Source organism: Adiantum capillus-veneris, chromosome 5 (assembly GCF_014529385.1).
Source record: "Adiantum capillus-veneris isolate H3 chromosome 5, ASM1452938v2, whole genome shotgun sequence".
Taxonomy (NCBI): Eukaryota; Viridiplantae; Streptophyta; class Polypodiopsida; order Polypodiales; family Pteridaceae; genus Adiantum; species Adiantum capillus-veneris.
Genome location: NC_140935.1, coordinates 85,027,803 through 85,035,032, shown reverse-complemented (window position 1 = coordinate 85,035,032; position 7,230 = coordinate 85,027,803).

The following is a 7,230-nucleotide window of genomic DNA, read 5'->3' as shown; positions in this document are numbered from 1 at the left end:
ATGCAAAATGTTTATGAATCATCTACCAAAAGATCCCTACATGAAGCATCATCCAATTCTAAGACCATGGTTCCTAAATCAATAAAGAGAGAAACCGAATTTTCGTTTGTGGATGCGTTGGCTTCATCATCTTTGAATTCATCATCCTCCATCTTATCATTTTCATCATCATGACAATCATCCTCGCTAAGACTTGCCGCCATCGGACTTGATTCATCGACCTCCCTCTCCTGTGTCTCCACCTCATCCAAAGTTGGAGGTGGAAGAGGATCAAAGATGATCTCCACTTCATTAGTGGAAAAATTGGTTCTCCCCCGAGGTGTTACAAGAATTATGAACCAAAGTTTTGGTTGGTAGATTACTGGGATATAGATGGCCTATAAAAGAGAAGCCAGAAGCAAATAAGAATAAAAAATGTAGCTGTCATTCACCTACTCACAATTGCATGGTAAAACTAAATTGTCATGCCTCCCTGTGTGATGCACACTAGATTCCACCATGTAGAGGCCATTCTCATGTAGTCTAGACACATTTTCAAACCACTTGCACTCGAAGATGAAGGTATGAAAAGTTCTAAAATTAACCTTTAGTATCCTTTCAATAGTTCCACAATACCTGGCTTCACCACCGTCTGTGTCAAAGCTGGCCATGATGGCACAATTCATGGTGGTTCTACGCTTGTCAATGTGGCGTGTACAAAAGTGACGACCCTTTGATCACATAGAGTTAAAGGAAAGGCACTACTAAATAGGAAAATATCTTTATCAAATACAAAGATAAAATCAAGAAAAAATTTACAATATGGTTTAGGTGTATGAGTACTCTACCTTTGGTACGCAGCCTCATGCATACTCCCATTCTTTGTTGGTGATGTCTTCTCCGGGTGCTTTTGCTTCGGTTATTCTCTCATGAATCCACTCCACACTAATGAGATATGGAAAACATGCAATGTTTCTAGGCACTGGGGGTGCCCTCCTTCCTCATGTGCTTGTTTCCATGCTTCTCTCTCTTGCAAACGCCTCGCGTCCACCCACTTGGTCATAATCTTTGCATTGAAAATACAAAAGTTATTGAACAATCGGGATAGATTCTTATCCATGTTAAGTAGTTTTCCCTTTCCACTTGGCAAGTTTGAATTCATACTTGCATCTTCCTCTGACCACATGCAAGGCATTGAAGGATCAACTTGTGGCAAATACTCTGAGATGTAAATAAATGCCTCTTGCATGATCCACCCTTTGGCCATACATGCCTTTGGTTGAGATCGTAGCCGCACAAAATCTTTGAGTCTTTAAAAACCTTTCTAAGAAGAACATCCATCGTGCGTGCACTACTCCACATATAGTAATCTCCTCTACCACATGAACCAAGAGGTGGGTTTGACTAAGAAGGATCGATCGAGGAAATGTATCCTCAATGGCACACACAGTTTCTATTGCAAGTGTTTGAGCAGCAGGTATAGCATCTATTTCAATTTCCTTGGAGCTCACAAATCTGCAAGAAAACACACAAGGATACACAAAGTGCTAGTTGAGATTATTGTGTACATAGAAAAAGTGTAGTTGAGTGGAGTCTTGTGGTGTACCTTACTAGCTCTCCAAGTTTGAATATAGCATCCCTGACTTTCTTGTCCCGACATATACACATACTCACCGGAAGAATGAACTACAATGTAAATTAGGGGAAGGGAAAGTGAGAGAAAGTCATACACACAAACTATATATAGAATAGGGAGAGGGACATTACCAGAAGCATCTTGTGCCAATCATGGAACTTCAACCCATACGATTGAACGATTCCACCTTTCTTCGATTTTGTGGTGTGTAAATAGAAGCAATGGTACCCTTCACTTTGTCTAATTCTTCTTTGGCAAACATCCATGGTGCTTTAGGAAGCACAATATTTCCATTGGGGGCACGGCATGGAGTAGCAGAGGGAGAGAAACGTTTCAAAAGCCGCAAATCCTCCCTCGCACCCAAAGAGTCCTTCTTGCCAATAATGTGCTCCCATAGTGTTTGCGATACATTCTTAAATATGTGCATGGGATTCAAGGGGTGTTGTATTTTTAAGTCCTTCCAATATGGAAGCCTTAAAAATATGGAATACCTTGACATACCTTTTGGTGGAGGGCACGAAGCCAGATTGTTGTTGTATTGCTCTTCCCAAATGGTTTCCTAATCTTCCATCATGAGATTTAGAGGGGTCTTCCCATTTGTTGGAGCGTTGTGCTTGCTATGCTCTTGCGGTAAGAAATGATGGATGTTTGAATAGATTGCCTTGCACAAGGCATCGGGCCTCTCTGTCACCAATGATGGCCCGCAAGTAGAACATGCATCGTGACATGATGTGGACAACCATGCATACATATCATATTGTGAGAGAGAGACAAAACTAAAGGGAGAGAGAGATAGAGAGAGAGAGAGGAAAAGGGAGATACCAAAAATCTCTCCAAGCCCAGGATAGTCGTGCATAGTCCACATAAGGATTCCCCTCACAATGGCTTCTCTCCCCCCCTTTGCAAGTGAGACATCTACAACAGGAATGCCTCTCCATAACTCCTCCAACTCCTCAATGAGGGGCTTGAGGTAGATGTTAATATTTGACACTTTGTACTTCCCTGGCACAAGTAACAAAAGAGTATATTTCCCTTCTTGGTTGTCTCCCATGGTGGAATATTGTAGTTGACGATCACCACAGGCCAAGTGCTCCATGAAGTAGACTTAGTGCCGAAGGGGTTGTCACCATCACTTGCTAACCCAAGTCTATAGTGTCTCCAACTCAAACTCTGGCCATTGAGTTTTGATGTGCCTCCATGCAAGTGAATTTGCAGGGAGAGGCATCATTCCATCATTTGAGTGGTGGTTGGCGTGCCATGCAAGAAGCTCAATGGTAGACCTGCTTTTAAACATGTGTTGAATGTGAGGAATTAATGGAAAATATCTCAATACCTTGCAGAGGGTAGGTGCACCCTGCTCACTCCGGTCTTGTATTGTGCCTCCCCGCACACGGGACATGAGGTAGCATGTGCATGCTCATTGTGGTATAGCATGCAATCATTGACGCATGCATGGATGCGCTCATACTTCATTCCAAGTGCAATGACATACGATCTAGCTCGTTGGCAATTTGGAGGCACATGGTGATCTTTTGGCAACATTTTGCCCATCAAAATACAACAAACAAGCGTATTAGTACAATTGCAAGAATGTGGCACCATAAAGCGAGTGAAAAGTATATAAAAAGCCATATTTCAAACTTACCTAAGGAGTGCATCGACACTTGCATTTCTCCAACCAAATTTCTCTTGTAAAATGAAGACTTCCAACGATGCCCAGAGCACCGAGTACTATGTGCCGTTGTAAAGAGGTGTTCATGCACTTACCATCAATTGATCCTCCGTTGCTATTGTCCATTGAGTGCAGGGCTGGCAATCCTCCTCGCACATGTTGCGTTCATGAGCCAATAACTCATCACACATCCAAACATGTGCTTATCCTCTACCTCAAAGTGTGTATGGAACGCCATAAGAGCTGTCAAAGTAGAGCTAATGGGAGGATCACCATGTGGTACATACACCCAAATCGTCCAATAGCTCTTGCCTCTGCCATTTGGCCTTGCGCGCCGGTGCACCACCCCTGAACACAGACCAATGGGATACCTCCTCAAGTGATGGGTGAGTGGCGCTCTCATCTCTCTGAGCGCTTTTTTGAGAGTGCCAAATCCCTTCATTCTCCACGTTGTGAAGGATTGGGGGGTGGCCTCTATAACACCTCCATACTCACAAGATATATGAGGAAAATTAAAGTAGCTCTCACAAGAGGATAGGATCCAATCTCCACTCACAAACACACTCACCCTTGCATGCACAAAACCCCGCCTACACTCGACTAGCTTCCCACTATACTGTCATAGCCCTAGCTATGATCAATTGCAGTCAAGGAAGCAAAAAAGGAACTAAATTTTGGGAAAACAAACCAATGAAAACAAAGAAAAATCTCTGAACTTTTGTTTATAAACACCATACCCTCACACCATCTCAGCAGCCCTTGCATATGCAGGAAGGGGCTCCATAGTCGCTCCCAACCATGTACACAAACCCATCAAAAACCATGCCAATCATGAGTTATACAAAAACTCATGATGCTCAGCCAAAAAATTCAGAAAAAACCATGGAAAACATGGGGAAACAACCTCCCATTCACAACAATGAGAAGGGGCTTTCACTGCCAAACCTGAGTAGTAGGCACACGCGTACAAGAGAGCTCCACTTCACACAGCTTCCATCACCAAAACGAGAGAAGAGGGGTGAAAGTGCAGGGGTCACCACCCATGTTCATGGCCTTCTTGACGAGAGACACACTCTCCAATCAAGGCTCCAGGACCTCGCACACACACACGGGCACCTCCACTACACAACCCCCACGCACCAACGTAGACTGTAGCAAGAGAGGCTTTCTTCTTCACAGCTGAAAACTCCACTCACTCACGACCCCAAGCTGATAAAAGTTAATTTTTTCTTCATATTTTTAAAGCACTTACTCACACTTTGAAGTCTCGACACTTCTATGTACAAAAACAACAAAACTATGTACCCCGCACAACTGGCACCCATGCGTAGAGACAACTGGCACACACCACCTTTGTACACTTTGTACAAGCATGCTTTATTAACATCCAAGGCCCCCAAAAGCATTAAAAAACGTATCTCAAAGACTTTGGGGTGGTCCGCACCATTTTGCCAAAACACGTCACATATTGCCCCCCCAACAAGCATGGAACACTTTCAAGTGTTTCATGTGCATACTTTCACATCATTGTAAACGTTCTCCTATTTTTCATGCCAGAAAAGAACCAAAATATAAGATGAGAGCTAAAAATAACATAGATTCTCTTACCATCCACCTCCATGTTGCATCCAATAAACATATGCATAACATAGTAGGAGCTTCTCCCACCAAAGCAAAATCCCATATGCTATTGACACGAGACATATGTCTTTTCCCTCTATCATACACATAATTTTGCATTGAATCCAAGCCAAAAATTTCATGCTTCAACTCATTCAAATCACTGATTTCAAATATATCCATCAGAGCTTCTACATTCTCAACCATAATTTGTCTAGTCAAGACATTCAAAGTGTCCTTGCATGCCAAACCACAAAAGAGCACTTTCCCTTGCCTATCACAATTAAAACCATAAGGCATGCCATCATCCAGCTTGGCAAGCATATCAAAGCCACTAGCACAAAGCATATGACCATCCATATCATCAATATTTTCAAAGAAAAGACCCTCTTTCATTAGTCTCAAAACTTCCTCTAATATTCTCTCGTGGTTGATATTAGAGCTTCCAACAACAAGTAGCTCACCAAGCAAGCCACTAACAGATATGCCATCATCAAGGACCACATCATCATGCAAAAATTTAGGCTGAAAATCAACAATCAAAGCATCCAAGTCATTACGTTTAAGCTCAACATGGGACTCCATAGAACCTTGTGCAACACAACCGTCCACATGATCGGCAACCATATGCATATCATCAAACATGCCACAAGTGGAAACAAAGTCTTGGATATCAACCACCTCATCCTCACCAGTGGGTTCTTTGGTGACATTAAATGAGTCCATATTGACCTCATTAACATCCAAGTGATAATCCAAATCACCAAAAGCATTTACATCATCATTGGCAGCCATAGGAAACTCATCAAACAACCTAGGAGTAGAGGCATAGTCTTCATCATCAACCACAAGAGTAGCATGAGATTATTATAGACCATCAAACTCAACCACATAAGCATCCTCATACTCAAGAGGAGAGTCTATACAACCCACATCACATACATCATCCATTATAGATGCTCCCACAACTTCGCATACCAAAGCATTTTCATCAAATAAGCCATATGTAGACACATAATCTCCATCCACATCAACATCACTCTTAACCATGGGATTCAAACCATTTTTCAAAGCACAAGAATAAGCATCTCCAACATCAAGAGAAGAATCCATAGAATTGTTTATGTCTACATCATAAGCATTCGCCACATGTATGTCATTTTCTTCCACGTGATCACATGCTGCTACATTTGCATGCTTTGTTTCCTCCTCATCAATAGAAAGTGGCTTCTCAAGTTCATGACCATTTTCAAAAACTTTATACAATAAATCAATCAAATGCATATCCTCTATCTTTGGTGGCGCATCCAAACCTACCATAAGCCTTATCTTCCTCTCTTTGTTGTAGGCAATCTGTAGTGCTTCTTTCATGCTTTTTGGATTCTTCAATTCCACATGGGAATGCAAGGTAGGTTTCAACTTGCTTATCAAAATTTTCAACCTCTCAAATTGCATGTGTGTACCATGTAACTCTTTCACTGACATCACATTAGCATACTTCACACACTTTTCCCATTGCATCCATAGATCATTGAACCTCTTCCAAAAGCAAGAAACAAACTCATCTTCACGCATAGCTAAGCTCTTCACCCTTGACCAAGCTTCATTTGGAGTTGGCATCACTACATATCTTTGAAGAAATAATGCTTCCAAGAGTTACCAACAACTCTTATTTGCATCATTCAAGTTCTTATACCACACATAAGCATCACTCTCAAGCAAGAGAGGAAACATACGCAACCATTCTGCTTCACAATCATTCCCTGTCAGTAAACATTGCAATTGTACCTGTCTCAAGAACTTTCTTGGGTCCTTATCATCTTCACCTGTAAAACTTGGAGAACTCATGAAAACAACTTACAAATAGAAGGTTGAGGTTGACTCCAGGGAAAGTCTCAACCGGAGAGCCAAAATAGATCCTCATAAAGGGGGCACCAAAACATGTGAAGGATTGGGGGGTGGCCTCTATAACACCTCCATACTCACAAGATGTATGAGGAAAATTAAAGTAGCTCTCAAAAGAGGATAGGATCCAATCTCCACTCACAAACACACTCACCCTTGCATGCACAAAACCCCGCTTACACTCGACTAGCTTCCCACTATACTGTCATAGCCCTAGCTATGATCAATTACAGTCAAGGAAGCAAAAAAGGCACTAAATTTTGGGAAAACAAACCAATGAAAACAAAGAAAAATCTCTAAACTTTTGTTTATAAACACCATACTCTCACACCATCTAAGCAGCCCTTGCATATGCAGGAAGGGGCTCCATAGTTGCTCCCAACCATGTACACAAACCCATCAAAAACCATGCCAATCA